The 23,154-nt window shown below is 37.4% G+C and overlaps 1 protein-coding gene across 1 annotated transcript in view; it reads left to right on the top strand.

Annotated features, from left to right (window-relative positions):
* ZNF385D (zinc finger protein 385D) overlaps window positions 1-23,154 on the top strand; it is a 901,583-nt gene that overhangs the window by 80,893 nt on the left and 797,536 nt on the right. The gene's annotated exons all lie outside the window — the stretch shown is intronic.

Raw genomic sequence — 23,154 nt, forward strand, 5'->3', positions numbered from 1 at the left:
TATTTACAGAATTCAGCTTGAGGGACACTGATGTAGCCTGCTAAGAGAAGAGAGGGCCATCAGTGGTCACAAATGCTTTTCCCCCCCTTCTCTCCACTTGCTGTTTAAACCTCTGTCAATTTTGTCCTCTACTATTCCATTTAAATGGCACGCTGTACAATGACCTTTAAGTCATCAAATCTGATGACCTTTCCTACATTTTTATTCTCTTTGACTGCTGTGTGTCTTTTGAAATTCTTAACAACCCTTTAAAAAATTCTACCTTTAATAGCTTCCATTTACCTTCACTTTAAATTATTTGATTTAATTTTGTAAAATATGGAAAAGTGTCTACCTATTTTAATAAGTAAAAACGATAGAGACACACATGAAAAGAACCTCAGAAAGTCCCTTTTCAATCCTATTCTGTACCTTCTCTTGATCCTAAATGTGATCTGTGTTAACAGGTTGGTCACATTTACTCCTGTGTTCTCCAAGCTATGGAAATGTATTTATAGATGCTTACGTTGGTTTTTGGTTTATTTCACCATCTTTAAATATTAGGCAAAAATATACATTGCATGTTAAATATGCTTTTGAAATGTAATCTTGTTGGGGCGCCTGGGTGGCTCAGTCGGTTAAACGTCTGACTTCAGCTCAGGTCACGATCTCGCGGTCCATGAGTTCGAGCCCCACGTGGGGCTCTGGGCTGATGGCTCAGAGCCTGGAGCCTGCTTCTGATTCTGTGTCTCCCTCTCTCTCTGCCCCTCCCCCGTTCGTGCTCTGTCTCTCTCTGTCTCAAAAATAAATAAACGTTAAAAAAAAAAAAAGAAAAAAAGAAATGTAATCTTGTGTCATGTGCTTCTAGATCAGTACAGATAGCCATGGCCATTCATTTTAATATTTATATTTTTATATATCATACATATTTTTAAATACATTTATAAGCTTTGCTATAGTATGTAAGAAAATACCCCATTGTATTTGTACCCCCATTGTATTGTATATGTACGTTCTCCCGTATGTGTTTACTTTAGGCCATTTCAGAGAGGGCTGTGAATAGGCGACGGGGAACGTGAAGTCCCCCAGTATTCTGCTCCTCTTGACACTTCCCAGTTCATCAGCCAGTATTGCCCAGATAAAGAGGATTTCTGCTCTGGGCTTTGCCTTCTGCAGAGCCCTTCTCTGGCAGTGACCCCTACTTCCGTAAGGTAAGACATTTGCAGATCAATGAGCTTGCTGTTTTATAGCCCATGTCTTTCCCTTTAGACTTTGTTCTGGGTAGGCAGAATCCTGGATTCTTCTAGGGCCTGTTGGAGCCTCTACCTTAGGCCATCTTCCCAGTGGCAGACTGGGCCAGACAGAGATCTGGTCAAAAGTCAGCTTTTCTCAAGTGAAGGAATGGAAGGGTGGACGATGTGAATGGATCTGGGACGCGTTATCTGGGGTGTCTAGACGCATGTGCGATAGGCCTTACTAGAGGGGCTGGGGCTGGCAGAAAAGGTGGATGATCCCAGGCTGGGAGCAGAGGATTAGAAACCAGTTAGTCTCACATTCTAATGTGAAGAGCTGAGAAATATGAGAATTCTGATTTTGAGCCTGGTCCTTCAGGTCCTTAGGAGATTATATTTGTCAAGATAGGAGAATATATCTTAATAGTTAACTACTTTAATCAATAACATAAAATAATTAGGAAGCATGAGGGCTCCAATGAATACTGGTGCCGCAGGACGTGCAAATGTGAGGACGGGCCCGTCAGTGCTTCCAGTCTGGATGGTTACTTTGGAGACTGTCATTGAACTGTGTGTTCTGGTATTTACATTCTTGTATAATCTCCTCCCCTTAAATCTGGGTTGGCCCTTTGGCTTGCTTTCACCAGTAGAGGATAGCAGAAGTGGCCCTTGGGAGATGCCATACACCATGCCTGAGATCGTTTTCCTGGGAGGGAGCTCAGACTCCTGTGGCACTCACGGAGGTACATGTCCTTTGAGAAGGTACGTTCCTTGCAGCAGGGAGTGCAGTTAGCTGAGAGCTGTCGGCTGATGCTCCTTCAGGCTCTACCTCAGCATTCAAGCTGGGGCCATGCTTTTCTCAGCCAGCCCCCAGACTCCACCTGGGCAGGGCGGGGGCACCAGGGTCTGGCCCCTGCTCAGCATGACAGTGTGTGCTATGGAGCCCTACAATGGGTTGACTGAGGCTTTGTCATCTGCACTGAAGTCTCCCTGCTGGATTCAGTTTCCTGCCTCCTTCCATTTTATAGGTGCCACATCTGCATCATGGCATAAAGGCATGCTCCCTGTTTTAACTTTCTTAGGCATTCGTCCGCCCCACACCCCCGAAAACTACTGGCAATCCTAACTCCATCTCCGTATCTTCTTCCCGGAGGACCCAACTCACACAGCAACTGATGCACTATCCAGCAGCAGGAACGGAGTCAAGCCAGTGATGCTAGCGGAGTCATTTTTGCCATCCCTAGCCATTCGTACCATCCTGGCTGATGCCACAAGAAACAGTGACAGGCTGTCTGCACCAAGCACTGCCCAAATTGCAGAATCCTGAGCAAATAGGAAACACTGTGGTTCGAGACCCATAAGTGCTCGGAGTAGTTCGTAGCAATAGATGATGAAATAGAAATTACCCGAAGCTGTTGACCTCATAACAAAAAAGCCTAACACGTACAACATCAACTTGATTTGCAGCCTTTAAATGTTTAGGTATTTAGATATATGGCATGTGAGCCTCCATTTGTCCTCTTTCCCCAGGCCTGCAATTATGACATCTGGATTTGACATTGGTTACCATGACACTTTGTTGATTCTTTTCTTCTCCTTGGCCCTGAATATTCTTATGCACTTTGCCCCATTTCTTTTTCCATCTTCTAAAGGTCAGTCTCCTTCAAAGACTTTGTACCCCTTAATCAGAAACCCATTTGGGAGAGACCATGAGCTAGGAGTGGTAGCTTTCTCCAATTATATCCTCCAAACGTTATGGCTTTTAGTGGTTGCTGAGGGAGTGGTAGAAATTGTTAGATGAAAAGTTGTTAAATATGGGCCTGAGACACCAGAGGTCAGATTGTGTGATGTGTAGACAAAGTAATAAAAAAACATGGTGCGTTTTTTTGTATGTTTATCTTTTTCTACCAACCAAAGGTTCAGGTACATTCCCTTCACCTGGTTCAGCTCTGGCATCCTCCCACGCATGACAGAAACTTCATTCTTGAAGGTTGAAGTGCTCTCTGTGAGTGTTCTTACTGTGACTTTTTGGCAGTTTGATTCATACACAATAATCTTTGTCTAGTTTTACTTTGCAGGGATTTATTTTTATTTATTTTATTTGATGCATTTATCTTATGGGGCCTGGAGGCAGATCACAGGGTTTGAACGCACGTAACATAGACTCATCAGTTTCTCTTCCTGTGTGTGAATGTGGGTAGCCTGCTCTATATCCCATGTGCTTCCATCAAAATTCAAGCTTTTTTCCTAGAAGATCGCCTTGATTGTGTGCAAACATTACACCCAAACATATTGGGAATGTTCTAAATAGTACTTAAGTGTAATTTATCCAGCCTCTGAAAGACTGCCAAGCTTAGTTTCGGAATTTTTATAGCTTATTATTCATGTGTAGAGAAGGAATTTATTGTTACCTATGATATGTAATTTCAAACACATGTTACTGTTATTACCAGCACGATGACTTTTCCATTAATAGAAATACTGGAGTTTTCCCACTAATAATAGAAATTAATGGGCCATAAGCAAACATTTTGAAACCAATTATTTTTCTATAGTGAAAGATGTATGTGATTGTGCATATGAATAGATAGACGAAGATAGGTGGTTATTCCTCTGGTCCTATAATTGAAACCAAGTATCTAATTTTCCCACTCCTTTGGACTTATTTGTTGAATGCTTTTTATAAGCCAAAGGATATTTAATAGTGGTCACAGATTAAAGATGTATTGCTTAGTAACTTATTGCTTTATTGCTTAGTAAGAGCCAAATGCATTGGATTCCTAATCAGTCTTGATGTCTTACTTATTTATTTTGCATTCTCGCAACAATCTAGAATTTTGTATCATTTTTTTTCTCAATTGAGAAAGTAGAGGCTAAGAGATGTTAAGTAGTTCACCCATCAACACACAGCTGGTAACTGTCAGCATCAGTAGCCACATCCTGCTCTCTGACCTTGAATTTCATGTTGTCTTTTATTTTATTAATTTTCGTCTTAAAATCATAAATCATTGTATCCATTTAGGTAGCCAGTTAAGATCATGAGGAAATGAAAATACACTGGAAATGGAAAATGAAAAGAAATGGAATGTAATGTGTATATACACACATAAACATATATATACATATATATGTACTTTTCCATATGTATTTTTTCATATATGCTTTTATTTATATACTCTTAGGGCATATATATGTTTATATATTATTATATATATTATTTTACATATATATACATATATATGTATATATATATATATATATGTGTAATACTTATGTATGAGAGAGAGAGAGAGAGAGACCAAGTGCAAGTGGGGAAGGGGCAGAGATGGAGACACAGAATCCAAAGCAGCTCAGATTCCCATATGGGGCTCAAACTCACTACCTGTGAAATTATGACCTGAGCCCAAGTCGGACACTCAAACAACTGAGCCACCCAGGCACCCCATATATTTATGTTAATAGAATAAGGAATGGATCCACAGGCACACCATTCCTATCAGGAGAGATCCTGTTAGCAAATAGGATAAATATGTCATTTAATACTAGAGACTTATCAAGGAGAGAAACTGTACAAAGAGGCACTAATAGGAATGTTGTGGGAAAGCTAAAACTGTGTCTGCCTCCTCTTAGAACCTGCCATAATTTTTTCTTATACCTACGCAATAGAAGTACATAATGCTGTATCAAGGTGATCTTTAGAGTGACCTCAAGGGATCTTCGGTGTGTGTATCCAACATTTCTCTACCAAATCCCCAAGAAAATATAATTAGGAGAAACGGTATAAACAAGTGCTACAGTCTAGGGAAGGATAGAAATACCAATATCTGGAGAAAAAAATATTAACCCCAAATGTAATATAGATAAATGAACAAATATGTCAGAATTTTATAGCTGAACTCTTAAGATTGCTGGGTCCCCCTTCCCAGGGTTTCTGATTCAGTAGTCCTGGAGTGGGGCCCATGAATTTTTATTTGCAGAAAGGTGCCAGGTGATGCTGATGCTGAAGTTGATTCTTGTGGTCTGGAGACCACAATGCATCCAACATGGGCAAGTGAGGCTATGGAACATCAGGTGGAATTCATTTGGAAAAAAAAAAGAAGTATTGCATCAAATACATGAATACCACTGTGGAACTAACTTCCAGGTTCCTAAGTGTTAAACTAGGTATAACCATGGACACTGCCACAATTAGCTTATAAGAACAATTACTGAGAGGGCATCATTGACCAAAGAGAACTCCATTGCATTGGCTCAGAAAAAAAAAAGGACAAAATTTGGTTAATAGAGAATTTTTGAACTTTCTAAATTAAAAGGGAGATGTATAATTTATTAAAATCTTACGGAGAAAGACTAAATAAGGAATTCATGTGACCACTAATTAATTAGTGGTGAGCTGAGGACATACAGTTTAATTGAAAGTCAAAAAGATCCGATATATTTCTGATGCCAGGTTGCCCTAACACTGGGGCTTGCTCTCCAAGGCAACAAAATTAAAATAACACATGCAAATGAAGATCATAACTATGATCAAGTTTGAAGGATTTCTGGTAGAAGGTTTTTGGAGGCATTTATAATGTACAAATAATAACATGGTATTTGTGTAGTCTGTAAAAGAGTAAAGTTTGGGGCACCTGGGTGGCTCAGTCAGTTGAGTGTCTGACTCTTGATTTCAGCTCAGGTCGTGATCCCAGGGTTCTGGGATTGAGCCCCCCTGTTGGGCTTCATGCTGAGCATGGAGCCTGCTTGGGATTCTCTCTCTCTCCCTCCCTTTGCTTCCCCCACTCCCACCCCCACCCCTACACATGTGCTTTCTCTCTCCTCCCCCCCCCCCAAAAAAAAAGAATAAAGTTTAGCATACATATTGAAGAAAACCACTTGGTACTACTAACTGACTGCTTCTCCAGGTAACATTAATTCACTAGAGATAATAAATCATATAGTTTACTTATGTTATTTAACTCATTGACATCATGACTGAGGGGAAAACAAAAGTAAAAACATTAACCCAAGATGAGGAAAATACAAAAATGCATTCTCTTGGAGATCTGTAACTGGAAAAAATTCAGTGGCTACAGCTTAGAATCATCTTTTGCTTTTATTGTTACTAGAGAATTTTCATCCCAGCAGGTAATGGAAGTTGAGCAGGGAATCAACAGCAAAAACTACCAGGAAAAGAATGAGACTGTAGCACATCCTTTGTAATTTCTAACAATCACATACAGAAAACAAAACTATTTGTTAGGGAAATAAAACTCCATGCCACTATTACACTTGTATCTCATCCCTTACCTTACCTCTTGAAGCCTTTAGATCTTTAAGTTGGCCATGTAAAACTATAGATAAATCTAAATTTTTCATTTTGACACTCTTGTAGACATGTTACTTTCAATAGAAGTCTACAGAATTTCTCATATACTGCTTCATAATAGTTCCAGTGCTAGATAATAAAGTGCCATCCTCCATACATCAAAATTAAAGCATATAGTTTGTTCATCTATTAATAGATATAAGGTGTTGAACTTCTGTACGATGCTTAATTCCATACTACCTTGGAAAAATATTTAGAGAAATGTGAGATTAAAATATAATGATCCACATATACAGCATTTTATATATTAGAGCAGCAGTGAGAAAAAAAGTTCTATATATGTATTAGGGCTCAAAGGAAAAACTTCCTATATAGTCATCTTGGAAAACAAAACCAAAAACAAGCATATTGTAACTTATCAAGTGATTAAATTAGAAGATAATGGAGGTGACAGAAAGGATATTAGATATTGCAGAGTTATTAATTAGATACTGTCTTAATAATTTGGGTTGCTCTAACATGAATACCATAGACTGACTTAACAAATACTTATTTCTCATAGTCCTGGAGGCTGTGAAGTCCGAGATCAAGGTGCTGTCAGAGTAGGTGTCTGTGAAGCCTGCCTCCTGGTTCATAGATAGATGTCTTCTCTCTGTAATCTTACATGACTCAAGGGGTGAAGGGGGACTTCTGAGTCTCTTATATGAGGACACTAATCCCATTTAGGAGGGCTCTACTCTAGTGACCTAATTACCTCCCCTAAACTCTTTCCTAATACCATGACATTGGGCGTTAGGATTTCAGAATATAAATTTTGGATGAATACACGATTCAGTTTATTGCAGAAACCAACATTAAGAAATCACCCAGCTCTCAGGAAAAAAGGTAAAGATGACAATTAAGAGGAGAATATTCACTTTCCTCAGGGAAATAATAGAGCACAACCGAGTATTTGATTATCTTGTGTGAAGATTAACCGATTCTCAATTGATTTTATGAACCCAGCATGATTAGAATATAAAATTAGAGAAAAAGAATGGAGGAAAGGAAGTTCCTAATTTCACATATGAAAAATGTAATTTTACATAAATAAAATGTTTAAATTGAATTTTTGCATATTGAAAGAATAACTGCACAAATGAGTAGGTTAATCTTTAGAATGCAAAAGTTTTTCAATATTATGAAATCTTTTCTAAAACAACACATCATTCAAAACAATATATTTTTTATAAAGTGGAAAAGAAGTAAAGATATCCATTTTCACAAACTCCACTATGTTTAAAGCAGCTCAGAAGGTTATTGGTAATGCCAAATGACAGTAAAGAGGTGTAATAATTTTAACTATTGTAATGAATCATATAAAGCTATCACTATTTGAAAATGTACTTAATCAACTAAAATTTATTGGCAATAAAGTTCAGCAAGGTATTCAATTATAGTAGCTATACAGGGACGCTATAAATATTTACATATGGTAGCATATAAAATTGAGTAGAAAATTATTCTGTTTAATAATTTATTCTTAGGGGCGCCTGGGTGGCGCAGTCGGTTAAGCGTCCGACTTCAGCCAGGTCACGATCTTGCGGTCCGTGAGTTCGAGCCCCGCGTCGGGCTCTGGGCTGATGGCTCAGAGCCTGGAGCCTGTTTCCGATTCTGTGTCTCCCTCTCTCTCTGCCCCTCGCCCGTTCATGCTCTGTCTCTTTCTGTCCCAAAAATAAATAAATGTTGAAAAAAAATTTAAAAAAAAATAATTTATTCTTAATTGATGTACCTTGAAGTAAGATTATCAAGAAATATGTAGGACCCAAATGATTAAAAATAAACAAAAAACTTAAAGAGGAAGAAAATAAGTTGTGATATTAAATGTTATATAACAGTATGTGTAACATTTTTCTCTAAATCAATGTACATTTTTAACATAATCACAATGAATATTTTAATGAGTTTTGGAGGAAGCTTTGCAAAATAAATTTATTTTGCAAGGAGATAAAATAGTTAAGACTGTTTTGACAAAGAAGAGTAAGGGTATAGAAGGAGCAGGGGATTTCATTAACCAAAAATAATGAAATAGTCTCAAAAGCTAAAATCATCAAAATAATAATAATTTGAAGGCAGTGACTAAATATATACTGAGCTCATATAACTACTGAGACATAGTTCAACTTGTCATGGTCATACGTGTAGTATGGATGGACCTTTGTCAGAAACAAACTTATTTATATTCTGTTTTTTTTTTTTTTCTTTCTTCCCTCTGCCCAGCCTCTTCACTGGGGATTGACATTAGGTCTTTAGTTTGGTGTAACTGTCAGATACGGTTGATGTGTTAGCAAAATTGTATGTGCTTTGCCCAGATCTGGAACATCAACAGGAACATCAAGAAAAACACCCAGAGTTATTAGCTAATTTCTTGCAGAAACATCAGGGAGGAAATAAAAGAAGAAAAAAGATAAAGATGGGATGAAGTAGTACACAAACAGCAGAAAATTAAGGGGAAAGAGGGAAGGAAGGAAGAAGAAAGAAAACAAAGGAAGGAGGGAGAAAGAAAAAAGGCAGACGGAAGCAAGAAAGAAGGAAAAAATTAAAATGAATTATAAATTTAGAGAGAACTGTGCAGATGAATAAAAAAAACTAGAAATTTTTAGACTTTAGAATATGGTGGATGAAGCTATTAAAAAGAACACATAAGAGTTTTAGGAAATGGAATATGGACAAATAATACTCTGGGAGGCAGAGTTGGATCCCTATTTCAAATTATATATTCAAAGTACAAAACGACCAAAATTTTGCAGAATTTGCAAAATGTGACAAAATCGGTGTCTTTTAACGTATGAAAGCATCTTATGAATCAGAGGGGAAAAATCAAATTACTCGCTTAGAAAAGTAGGTAATGTATGATTTGTGAAAGACAAATAGAGTCAGTATTCACATACGTGAAAGATGTTTAGACTCAGTAATATTGGAGAAATGCAAACCGAAGTATGAGTGGTCATTTGTTAACTTAGATTTTGGTTTGTACATATGAACGCATACACAAACAACGTTTTGGAAAGGTGCAAGGAAATGGGTTTTCATACACTTTTGCTGTTGGAACATTTGTGGAAGACAGATGGGAAATATGTGTGTTGACGTTGATGTTTTTCTTTTAGGAATTTATCCAAAGGACAAAATTATAAGGGCCCACAAAAATATATATAATGATTACCAGACAAATGATGGCAAATCTATGATCTGGAATAGTACATAACCGTTAAAAACTCTTGAAGGTTTCAAAATATGAAATGGCCAGATGTATTATACAGGGAATGGAACTTGATTTCAAACTAGCACACCTGTTATGCATTAGCATTTTTGTTTAGTGTTCTGCATGTTGCTATTTTTATTTAAGAATATATCTTAGAATGTTCTTCATTATGGAGCTTCAACTAACATTGCCTCTTTTTTAGTAATATGGTTTTGAAATCTCTTCTCAAAGCCAGTGTAGGCATTTGTCACTTTAGGGATGTCATGGTGGGGACATAGGGCTGACCGGAGGCTGCTGGAAAGCCTACTGGTGCCTGCCTGAGGTGAATAGAGGGATGTAGAAGGTATGTGCAGGTCATGTAATCATATCGTGTGTTATGGCATACCTTTAAAACCATCGTCAAATGAAAGAAACTCTAAGGCTTCTGCTGATTCTAAAATTCTGTGGTTCTCATGTATCCTGTTTTTGTCTGTTCATTCCTTACTAGTCCCATCTTATACTGACTGTAGCACTGGGAACAAGAAGGATGTAGAATAGAAGTGGTGTCACATTTGCCCTTGCGCCTGTAGCAACTACATTTCTTAGCTGACGAGACAGAGTTTCTTTCCTGATCATCTGATGAACTGTTTTGATTCTGGGCTTTCACAATTATCTGCCATTGATTCCTGTTTTGCTGAGAATCTATAGGTTCCTAAAATTGCTTTCATAAGAGTCTTAGGAAATTGTTCAAAACTGAGGAAGCCATTGTACATGGGGTAGTTGGGGAGTTGTGGAATGTAATCTCATGGCAAAATAAATGTCTGACATTCTATGTGAGTTTTTAAGTAGCCCTTTGGAAATCCCTTAAATAATTTTAATCAAAATTCCAAAAATGGAAGCAACACATATTGAAGTTTTTTAAATTGATGAGAGTATAACCAGTTTTTACAATTGCATACCTTGCTGATATAATACAAATTGTGTATTGTGTGAGAATCATAAGTACGTTTGAATAATATTTTCTGTAGGTCATTGAATAGATTGTGCTGTCGGGAAAAGAAAGAAAATCCATATTTACAATGAACTCTGAGGTTTACTTTTATGTGACTAAGGGAGTTCAAATACTTTCAGTCAGCAAAACAATAATACCAACTACAAAATTTCATTTATATTCAACATGCTGTTTTTGGACATGAGGATCTGCCATCATATTTTTAAATGATGTTGGCTGAAATGATTGAAATGAAATGATTATTTCCAGAAAATTTAAGATTCAGAGCCCTTCTTTGTATTAGTACTTTTTAAAAAGCCCGATTTTGTTTTGTTTTGTTCATTATGCTGTGTGGAAGCATCCAAGTATTAGTGCGTTACACACTACACACTAAGGAAGAAGAATTAGAACACGTCAATTAGCTGATCTTAAAATTAAGCCCAAAATATGTTCGCCAGATTTTATATATGTTGATAAATAATAATCCTGAACGTCCATGATGCGTTATGAAAAAGAATCAATACATTGCATCAAGAGAGATTAGAGTAAGTGCTACCCTACACTACTGGAGTTTCCTATTTCACACCTTGGAGTGTGTCCTTAGCTCATCTATTTACAAAGGAAATGAATTTATAAAGAAACGCCCTAGGGAGGTATTAAAATCTAGTTGATTCTTTGGTGACCTACTCACCTGAATTTCTGTGTAGCTTCTTTCTGCTTGCTCAGAATATGGTTTGGTATAAAATTTACTTCGTCCTCAATTCCTTCCTAGGGGGGAAAATGGCTTAAATAAAAACAAACACTTGACTTACTGATGTGTCCAATATTTTTCAACCAAATAAATGTAAAGTAAGCATTTGTTATTTGTGACAGTCAAGTGTCTCTCCTTGGAGTCAGGTATGGGAAGTTGAAGATAGGAGTGTTTTGGAGGCTGAGAGATGGATGAGTCCCTTATCATCAAAAACATCCAGGTTCAATCAGAAGCACTTACAAGATGGTCTATTTGAAGATAGCTTCTCTAGGGATACTCATCTTTATACAGAAATTGATAATTCAGTTGGTTTGTCAGGAAAATACTACTTAAAATCACTAAAAAATTCCATTTTCTATCTTTTAAGTTTGTGCAAGTCCATTTCTAATGCATTATCCGGAACATTTAACTCATTGTTCAGTAATCCCAACATTTATTCTCTAACTTCTCATCTTCTTTGCTTATTTTCCTTTGCATCTTGTTCTTTCATATTCGCTTTGCTGTGCCATTTTTTTCTTGTCTGCCCTTTTAATGTGATAAAACATTCTATCTAAAATGATTTTGGTCTGTCAATATGGATTCAGAAAGGATTTTCTTTTTTAAGCTTTCCAGATTCAGATTCTTCTCCTTTCCCATGACATTCTTGCATTATGACTGAATTTTCTCTTATTTCTTTCTATAAGAATGAATGATTCATAGAACAAGAATGCTGAATTGGGAAGTATCTGTGTTTGGTTACACTGTGTGGTTCTTTCACCCCTTCTTTTCTGTCATACGTAATGAAGAAGTTTTTCCTTCCGCTTTTGGCTGTGCCTTTGAAATTAAAATCAGTCGTAGTGTCTAATGGCTCTAGAAGGACCTGGGAGGATCTTGGTGGTCTGCCACACAATTTAGAATCCATTCATAATATGCCAAAGATTCAGGGCATTTAAAAGATAGTTGTGCTTATTGATTACACTTAAATTTTTAAAGTTTCCTTTTCATTGGTGGATGTAGAATGGCACTTGTAATATCTTGTTTCATGTTCATGTAAAAATGATGTTAGATGTGAATTTTTCTGTTGTTGTGGAATTATAGCCAAGTATCCACACATAATAAAGAGAGTCATGAGACTATGAACAGCTTCATTAAGGAGTACCAGACCCAGTTATGGGGACATAAACATCAGTCCCTATTCCCTTCTTAAAGCACTAGATGAATCTAAGGGACAGAAGACATTGGGAATACATTATCCTTATTAAGGAAATTGCTCTTTCCCTTCTTTGGGGGAAAAAGATGGAAGGTTCTATCTTGCCACTGAATTCAGGTATCCAAGAGAAATATAATTGTAACTAACATTTATTGAGTACTCAGTATGCAGCAGGAAATGGGCTAAGCACATGTCACTTACCATGAACTCATCTGCTTCTCACAGCTACTCTCTGATGTAGGAGCTGCTAGTATCTCCAATTTACAGATGAGGAAATTAAAATATGGAAAAACATCTTGCTCAAAGTTACACACAGCTATCACCCATCAGAATCTGGCTTCAACTCCATCCATGTTTTTTGTATCTGGATGCTTTACTCATTCATATTGCCTCTCATTGACATGGATTTGAATTATGGCAAGAAAAGAGGACTAGAACACTAATCCTTGATTGAACATCTGCTTACACGTCAGGCTCGCAGATCTCTGTTCCTATTTAAGAAAGAATTAGAAACAGAGTGCTTGCAGATAGCATTGTATTTCCACTGTTTGTTATGGCAGAATGCATAGCATTCCTTTCCATCAAGTGGACACCATAGGAAGTAGAAAGTCTAGGTCTGTGTTTCCAAAAACAGAGTTGCCTGTCAGGCACAAGGACCAAAGAGTAAGAGAGCCATGGAGGATGCCATTGCAGGAGGGAACTGGAGGGAGGACTTGGAAACAGTCGCAGCAATCTCATTTCCCATGCCTGGAGCAAAGGGAGGACCCTGCTCAGGTTTTCATCCCAGACCCCTTCAGAGAGTCAGCATTTGGATTTCTGCCTAAAGAACACAATTGTTGACCAAGAGAAGACTACAATTTTATTATTTTTTTAAGTTCAGGTATAAATGACATACAACATTCTGTGAGTTTCAAGTGTAGAACATAATGATTCAGTATTTGTAGAAACTGTGAAATGTTTGCCACAATGTCTAATTTCCCCATCACCACATAAAGTTACATGATATGCAGTACACTATTGTTGACTATAGTCGCCGTGCTGTACCAAAAAAACAAATAAATACATGATGTATTTATCTTATGACCGGAAATTTGTACCACTTTACCCAGCCATCCCTCCTGTCTGGCAACCACCAGTTCTCTGCATCTGAGTTTTGTTTTGTTCACTTGTTTTGTTTTTCAGATTTTACATATAAGTGAAATCACAGGGGGTTTGTCTTTCTCTGTTTGGCTTCTTTCACTTAGCATAATATCCTCGGGGCGCACCCATGTTGTCCTAAGTGGCAAGATTTCATTCTTTTAGGGCTGAGTTGTATTCCATTGCATGTATACACTACATTTTCTTTATCCATTCATCTATCTTAAGTGACTTCCATATCTTAGTAACTTGTTGTGTATAAAGTTGTAGTAAACATAGGGATGCATATAAATATATATGTTTTTGTTCATTTATGTTAAACATTTATTTATTTTAGTAGTTGCTGTACCCAACATGGGGCTCAAACTTACAAACCTGAGATCAAGAGTTGCACACTCCTTCAACTCAACCAGCCAGGGGTCCCTGCATGTATCTTTTTGAATTAGTGTTTTTGTTTTCTTTGGATAAATACTCAGTAGTGGAATTGATGGATCATATGGCAGTTCTGTTTTTAGTTTTTTGAAGGAGCCTCCAGTTTTCCATAGTGGCTGCACCAGTCTACATTACCACTACCAGTGTATGAGGGTTCCTTTTCCTCCACATCCTCCGCATCTTTGCCAACAGTTGTGATTTCTTCTCTTTTTGATACAAGTCATTCTGACAAGAGTATCTCATTGTGGCCTTGACTTGTATTTCTCTGATAATTAGTGATGTTAAACATATTTCCATGTGCCTGTTGCTCATCTGTATATCTTTGGAAAAGTGTCTATTCAGATCATCTGCCCATCTTAAAATAGGATTGTATTTTGTTATTCAGGTGCATGAGCTTTTTATATATTGTGAATATTGACCCTCTACCAGATAAATGATTTGCAAATACCTTCTCTCATTCAGTAGGTTAGGTTGCTTTTTTTTTTTTTTTTTATCGATGCTTTCCTTCACTGCAGAAGCTTTGTAGGTTGATGTAGTCTCATTTGTTTATTTTTGCTTTTGTTGTCATTGCCTTTGAAATCAGATCCAAAAAAAATAGTGCCAAGAGCAATGGCAAGAAGTTTCATGCCTATGTTTTCTTCTAGGAGTTTATGGTTTCTGGCCTTAGATTCTTTAATCCATTTTGAGTTAATTTTTTGTATGGTATAAAATAGTTGTTCACTTTCATTGTTTTACATGTAACTGTCCAGTTTCCCAGAACCATTTATTGAAGAGTCTATCCTTTCCTACAATTAAATATATTTTTTAAATGTGTTTTTTTTTTTTAAGAGAGAGAGAGAACACAGCAGGGGAGGGTCAGATAGAGGAGACAGAATCTGAAGCAGGCTCCAACCTCTGAGCTGTCAGCAGAGAGCCCTATGCGGTGCTCAGACTTAGAGACTGTGAGATCATGACCTGAGCTGAAGTCAGACGCTTAACTGACGGAGCCACCCAAGCACCCCTACAATTAAATCTTTAAAGTAAAAACAAAGTTTCTCATTTTCTTTGATTGTTATTTAAGCCTCACCCCTGAAGGTGCTGGGAAAGAAGAAGGTAGCCGGGAGGAAAATGAAGAGCAAGATTGGTCTTCTCTAGCCTGTGACTTAGGGGAAAAATTATTGATGTAGGACTGAAGGGGAACATTAGAGAGCTCAATTAGATAAGAGATAAAATTTTAAGCTGTATTAACTGAATTGTTCACTACTTTAGTGACTAGAACGTGGCTGGATCTGCCCAAGTTAATTTTAAGGTACAGAAAAAAGTAAACAAAAATATGATTACAGGGGGAAAAAGAATTGGGGAAAGTTAAATCCTCTCATGAGGTTTATCTATGGATTCAGATCGTTCAGTACATTAGCCACATAGCCCTCTGATTTCTTATAGTAGATGACACCTACTGGCTTCAGATTAGAAATATATTCACATGATGATAATAATGATGTACTTGGGACAGTGCAAAATGGGAAGTTTTATTTTCTGTGACTGTGGTTTTTGAATTCAGTGTTGTGTACATTATGACTACATTTACAACTGCATTGTTTTTGTATCCAATAATGATATACTGAGTGTCTTCTTGAGACTTTTGTAGGCCATGTGGTAAATAAATATGAATGAGACATGTACTTTCTGAGTAAATCAGTGATGCAGTGCGGAAAATGTAAGTTGATAATTATCACAAAATCTAGTAAGTACAGTGGTGGAGACACAATGTTAGGAAGCACAAAGAAGGGCAAGCAGCCTTGTCAGGATAAATCAGGAAGGCTTCCTGGAGGAGGTCTAGATCAAAATATGAAATATATTTTAGAGGTACTATTCCTCACTTTCTACACTTTATATCCACCATTCTTGGAACATGTTAAGCCTTTATGCATATCAGGAAACTCTTTCAAAATCTAATCCATAGTCATTTTTTTTTAATTTTTTTTTCAACGTTTATTTATTTTTGGGACAGAGAGAGACAGAGCATGAACGGGGGAGGGGCAGAGAGAGAGGGAGACACAGAATCGGAAACAGGCTCCAGGCTCCGAGCCATCAGCCCAGAGCCCGACGCGGGGCTCGAACTCACGGACCGCGAGATCGTGACCTGGCTGAAGTCGGACACTTAACCGACTGCGCCACCCAGGCGCCCCCATAGTCATTCTTAAGATTCAGATGAAAAGCCATTTCTTTAGGAAAATGTAACCTGAACTGTAAATCTAAAATTTGTCTCCCTGTTGAAGTAGCAGTACTTGCTGATTCCTTTACATCTCATAAGTAATGCCTGTGCTAACTTTATTAATACATTTGTATCCCAGGAAATCCTAAACATCATAACATTGAGAATCCTGTTTTCTTTACTGTTGTACATCTAACATCTTGTAGGTACACAATAAATATTTTCTGCATTATTTTCATTAGAATTATTTAGTGACTCATTAAACAGTGTGTGGTTATTTTGGCTCCTGGCACTCTGTTCCTGCTGCTTTCTTGATTTAGGTGATTCTATTGTTCATGAGTTACCTATGTCTGGTGGGCCTCTTGCCTTTAACTACAATCTTCCCAGCTTCAGCTCAAGTCCTGGCATTCCATAAAAAGGTTATTTGCCTCGTGTGAATTGCATCAAGGAATTCTTCTAGGCTCTGCATCTTTTTTTTTTTTTATTGAAAAAAAATTTTTTTAACGTTTATTTATTTTTGAGACAGAGAGAGATAGAGATGAACAGGGGAGGGTCAGAGAGGGAGGGAGACACACAATCTGAAACAGACTCCAGGCTCTGAGGTGTCAGCACAGAGCCCAACGCGGGGCTCAAACTCACGGATCGTGAGATCATGACCTGAGCTGAAGTCGGACGCTTAACCGACTGAGCCACCCAGGCACCCCTAGGCTTTGCCTCTTGAACCTACTTACATCCTCTACTCTCAGTCCTTCTCTTTATATTCATTTATTTTTCTCCTCTGGTTCCTTCCGTCAACAGCCCTGCTTCTGTTCTCACCAGTGCCAATCTTGTGGCCTTCACATGCCCTATGTCTCCCAGCTCTGTCTTCATTTTACTTTTTACTGCTTTTAGGGAAGTTTCAAGACAGTTTTGGTATGGGAAGAATTAAATCTGTTGCTTAGAATTAGAATTTTGAGCTGTCTCATGCTTTGGCAGATAGAAATAAATAAGCACAAATAAATGCAATATAATGAAATGTGATGTTATATTTAAATAGTGCTGAGATTTTCTATTTTTCATTACCAACGATTTATTTATTTATTCATTTATATTTTTATTATTTTTTGTTTTTTTAATTCATTGTCCAGTTAGCTAACTTAAAGTGTTAGCTATGTTCTCTTGGTTTGGAGGTTAGATTCCCGTGGTTCATCACTTACATACAACACCCATTGGTCATCCCAACAAGTGCCTTCCTCAGTGCCCATCACCCACCCCCCCACCCCCATCCACCTTCAGTTTGTTCTCTGCATTCAAGATCCACTTATGGCTTGCCTCCCTCTCTGTTTGAAACTATTTTTCCCCTTATGTTCCCTCATGATCCTCTGGTAAGTTTTTCAAGTTCCACATATGAGTGAAAACATAAGATATCTGTCTTTCTTTGACTGACTGATTTCACTTAGCGTTATACCCTCCATTATATCCACATTATTGCAAATAGCAGGATTTCATTCTTTCTCATTGCTAAGTAGTATTCCATTGTGTATATAAACCACATCATGTTTATCCACTCATCCATCGATGGACATTTGGGCTCTTTCCATAATTTTGCTGTTGTTGAAAGCACTGCTAAAAACATTGGAGTACATGTCCCCCTATGAATCAGCACTCCTATAGCCTTAGAATAAATTCCTAGTAGTGCTCTTGCTGGGTCCTAGGGTAGTTCTATCTTTAATTTATTTTTTATTTTTTAATGTTTATTTTATTTTTGAGAGAGAGAGACTTTGAGTGAGGAAGGGGGAGAGAGAGAGGGAGACACAGAATCTGAGGCAGGCTCCAGGCTCTGAGCTGTTAGCACAGAGCCTGATGTGGTGCACGAACTCAGGAACCACGAGATCATGACCTGAGCCCAAGTCGGATGCTGAACCTACTAAGCCACCCAGGCACCCTCTATTTTTAATTTTTTGAGGAACCTCCACGCTGTTTCTGAGTGGCTGCACCAGTTTGCATTCCGACCAACAGTGCAAGAGGTTTCCTCTTTCTCCACATCCTCACCAACATTCGTTGTTTCCTGAATTGTTAATTTTAGCCACTGTGACCAGTGTGGGGTGGTATCTCATTGTGGTTTTGATTTGTATTTCCCTGATGATGAGTGATGTTGAGAGCATCTTTTCACGTGTTTGTTGGCCATCTCGATATCTTCTTTGGAAAAGTGCCTATTCATGTCTTCTGCCCATTTCTTCACTGGATTATTTGTTTTTTGGGTGTTGAGTTTGATAAGTTATTTATGGATTTTGCATACTAACAATTTGTCTGATATGTCATTTACAAATATCTTCTCCCATTCTGTGGGTTGCCTTTTAGTTTTGTTGATTGCTTCCTTTGCAGTGCAGAAGCTTTTTATCTTGATGAGGTCCCATCAAGACATGGAGACATGTCGAGCGAGAAGTTGCTGTGGCTGAGGTCAAAGAGGTTGTTGCCTATTTCCTTCTCTAGGGTTTTGATTGTTTCTTGTCTCACATTTAGGTTTTTCATCCATTTTGACTTTACTTTTGTGTATGGTGTAAGAAAGTGGTCCAGGTTCATTCTTCTGCATGTCACTGTCCAGTTTTCCCAGCACCACTTGCTGAAGAGACTGTCTTTGTTCCAGTGGATATTCTTTCCTACTTTGTCAAAGCTTAGTTGGCCATACATTTGTGGGTCCAATTCAGGGTTCTCTATTCTATTCCATTGGTCTATGTGTCTGTTCTTGTGCCAGTACCATAGTGTCTTGATGATTACAGCTTTGTAGTAGGGGCTAAAGTCTGGGATGGTGATATTTCCCTCTTTGGTTTCCTTTTTTCAACATAACTGGCTATTCGGGGTCTTTTGTGGTTCCATACAAATTTTAAGATTGTCATTACCAACCTTTTAAAATAAAATGTTAAATGAATCCATGTGGTTGAAATAACTGATATTTTTGATAATTTTATTCTTATGATCTGTTTTCAGGTACAATAAGTAGAAAAGAAGAGGAGGCTAAAATTTTACCATTTGTTATTTGATTTCATTCTATATTTCTTGCCTCTGACATCCTTGTATGGATAATTTATGGTTTCCATGAGAGTGTCATTTGTAAGCAGCAAAAGCCAGTAAAAAAACAAAACAAAAGACGAACAAAAAATGGCGAAGCAAATATGGTGGGGCATTTTCTGTCACCAGTAGTGGTATACATGGTAATAAGTAGGAAAATCACATGTATTTACTGTGATTTTCCCCCATATTTCCCAAACTCATTTTCAGATTTAAAAGTAGCCTTGTGATCTAAGCTAAGAATGCACCACCATCATTAATCTTCAATTATAACATTTTTCTTAGCATCTTCAAATGCCTTGCATGAGCTTACATGGCTAAAGAGTTGGTAGAGCCGGGGGGCGCCTGGGTGGCTTGGTTGGTTATGCGTCCGACTTCAGCCCAGGTCATGATCTCACGGTCCGTGAGTTCAAGCCCCGCGTCGGGCTCTGTGCTGACAGCTCAGAGCCTGGAGCCTGTTTCAGATTCTGTGTCTCCCTCTCTCTCTGCCCCTCCCCTGTTCATGCTCTGTCTCTCTCTGTCTCAAAAAATAAATAAATGTTAAAAAAAAAAAAAAACTTAAAAAAAAAAAAAAAAGAGTTGGTAGAGCCGGGACTAAGATGTAGGTCTAAGTCCACGCCTGTGTCTATTAAGCTCTTGTACCTCTTTGTGAGATAACTAAGCCAAGAGGAACATTGTTGAAGCATTTTCTGAGTGTATAAATAATAGTAGTGTCTATCATAAATTAATATCTAGTGGCAATTACGATGCACACTTACTGGAGGATGAATCTTTCTAATTAAAATTTGGAACTTCCATGCAAACAATTGGATCCTAGTGCTTCCTCCATTGACATCCCAAAAGTATCAAAATGCTCACTACAAACAAAATTGAATTCATTCATGATAAAGAAGCAGTTCTCTTTTCTTGTGCCGGTGCCCATCGTGACTGTCACCATTTCAGTTCTCATAATTCTTTAAGGAAAACAAATATGTTAAATTTTTGAACGTTGCTGACATTGGGATTTTGTGACGAAAGTCTTGTGACATCACCAGACACAAGGCTCTATGGATTTTCTGTCATTTTTGAAGTTGATAAAAATATCATTATTCCCTTACCCCCATTCCAAGCACTCATGCTGACAAGAGTGAAAGCAACTATTGTCTTACATAAGAACATTAATCTAACTTTAAACTTTCGGAAATGGAAAGCAGAGCCTACAATCCCAAGATTGGGAGAGAGATATTACTGTATTTTTAAACCTATGTGTAGGTGGACTGTGTCTTAAAAACACCTCAATCTTACTTTGATAAATACAGTATAAGCCTCGAAGAACCATTGTACTCTGTAATTACCTTGATTAAAGAAGAATAAAAAAGGTTTCACAGCAATCAAAGGGCTCTCACACTCTTATATGTTAACAGCCATTATCTCCCTGCTTCCAGCGTGCAGGTGTTAGTTGGAGTAAGGGACTAGTTATGCCCTACTGACAGTCTGTGATTAATTTCTTTCTTTCTTTCTTTCTCTTTTTATTCTGCAAAGAGCTAATCAAATTTTTAATTTGCTAATCAGGTTTCCTTTTGATTAATACCACAGTAATCATTTAAGGAAATAGAATACAATGTAAAATGTCCCTCACTGAAAGTATGCTCTCACTGGCATAGCAGAAGCATTTATCTTGACTAAGTTTTACCACTAGCTATTTGTGAAATATAATATTCTCAAGTAATTAAGAAATGACAGTAAAATAATAATAGAACCTAGCTGACAAAACTGGCATATTTGATTCTAATTTTTAAATTACTGATGACCATGGGTTCGTGAGATTCAGTCTCGGTAAAAGAACTGTTCAATATGTATGACAGCTATCCTTTGGGTTTATTTTATCTTCTAATTGATTGATTTATGTTTTACACACTCATCCTGTTTCCTTCCTCAAATTTGGATATAATTTATTATGTTGATCCTAATTTTTATATGCTTAAATGTTTTCAAATTTTATTTTTAGTATATCTGTCATTCTGAAGTCTAGTTTAAAATTAGTCTTAATGATTTCAACATTTTAACTAAAGGGAATAAGAAACAATGCTTTCAAAAAAATAATGATTAACTTTGTTTGAATCCTAGCCAAATGTTTCATTTCCACTAAAGGATTACATAGAAAGGATTATATCAAGTGCAGAGTGTTTCATTCATACATATTTTACTTCCTTTTTTTAAATTTAGTAAAATGAACACATTTGGTATCATTGACTGGAGATATTATTTTCATGTTCAATCATCCAAACTGTTAGAAAGCCAAAGGAATTTAACATCTTGATCGCAATGCACTCTTGGCCAACCTTGGTGAAACAGTTCACACATAAATGAAGTTAAGGTGGTGAGCCATTAAAAATCATAAGTGATTTATATGACGTTGAATTATCCATGCTTCCTTAGGTGCCTATCCTGGACATTCTAAATAATCTCTATTAAACTCATTGTCTCAATCATTTTTTCCAGGCCTATGGCTCTCTATGAATCATTAATTTGTCCTCCATGTAGATTATTATGAGCTATTATACTGTCCTCATGGTTATGTTACAATGAAAAATGATACATTGTTCCATAAGGTGCCTTTAAAAAGACAAAACATTTGATTCTAGTTTTAGTATTTAGGCAGACCAAGGCAATACAGTACCACGTATTTTTTTTCTTTTGTGTTCTATATTCTGATGGAGCTTAAGTTTTGTTGAGGGGGAGGTAGAGAAAATAAAGAACTTTGATTTTAGATGTGCATTTGCTAGGAGAATATATGAGGAGATCCTTCATTGAGAATCAATTTGAGGGGCGCCTGGGTGGCGCAGTCGGTTAAGCGTCTGACTTCAGCCAGGTCACGATCTCGCGGTCCGTGAGTTCGAGCCCCGCGTCGGGCTCTGGGCTGATGGCTCAGAGCCTGGAGCCTGTTTCCGATTCTGTGTGTCTCCCTCTCTCTCTGCCCCTCCCCCATTCATGCTCTGTCTCTCTCTGTCCCAAATAAATAAATAAACATTGAAAAAAAAATTAAAAAAAAAAAAGAGAATCAATTTGAAAGGTTAAGTAAATAGAAATATTGTTCATAGTCTTACCAAAGTCGTTATCTAGTGAATATTACTGTAAAGCCACTGGAATGTACTTGGCCAAAGGCAGCATTTGATAGTGACCAATGTTTCTATCTCTCTATAAAGAAGAAAAGTGTGAACTTCAGTGGAAAACTATCCACTTGTCCATAGCACTCCCTTCTGTCTCATCTGATTCTGATTCGGCAGTTACTCTACATTTTTGTATGTTGTAGCTAATCTCCACGGGTCCAGTAGAGATTCATTCAAATTCTCTACCCATCCAATGGAAAAGGTAGTCTTACCTCCATGTGCACATTACTTTCACCTTCCTGATCTATGTTAAGCCACTTATGATATTTTCTTGGTTTTCTCTTTGATTGATTGAAATAAAATCTTTAAGACCTATTCATTTTGCGTATCTTTTTTTTTTAATATATGAAATTTATTGTCAAGACCTATTCATTTTGTAGCTGTATGAGAATCGTGATTTTATCCTTTTTTGAAAATTACCATGCGTCACTTCTTTCTCTAGGGCACGTGTTGTCAGTGTCAGTATTTCTGGCATTTTGCACCGGGTAAGTTTTTTGGTGGTGAGGTGGCTATTTTTGCATTGT

Source organism: Herpailurus yagouaroundi, unplaced genomic scaffold (assembly GCF_014898765.1).
Source record: "Herpailurus yagouaroundi ecotype Mexico unplaced genomic scaffold, PumYag 159, whole genome shotgun sequence".
NCBI lineage: Eukaryota > Metazoa > Chordata > Mammalia > Carnivora > Felidae > Herpailurus > Herpailurus yagouaroundi.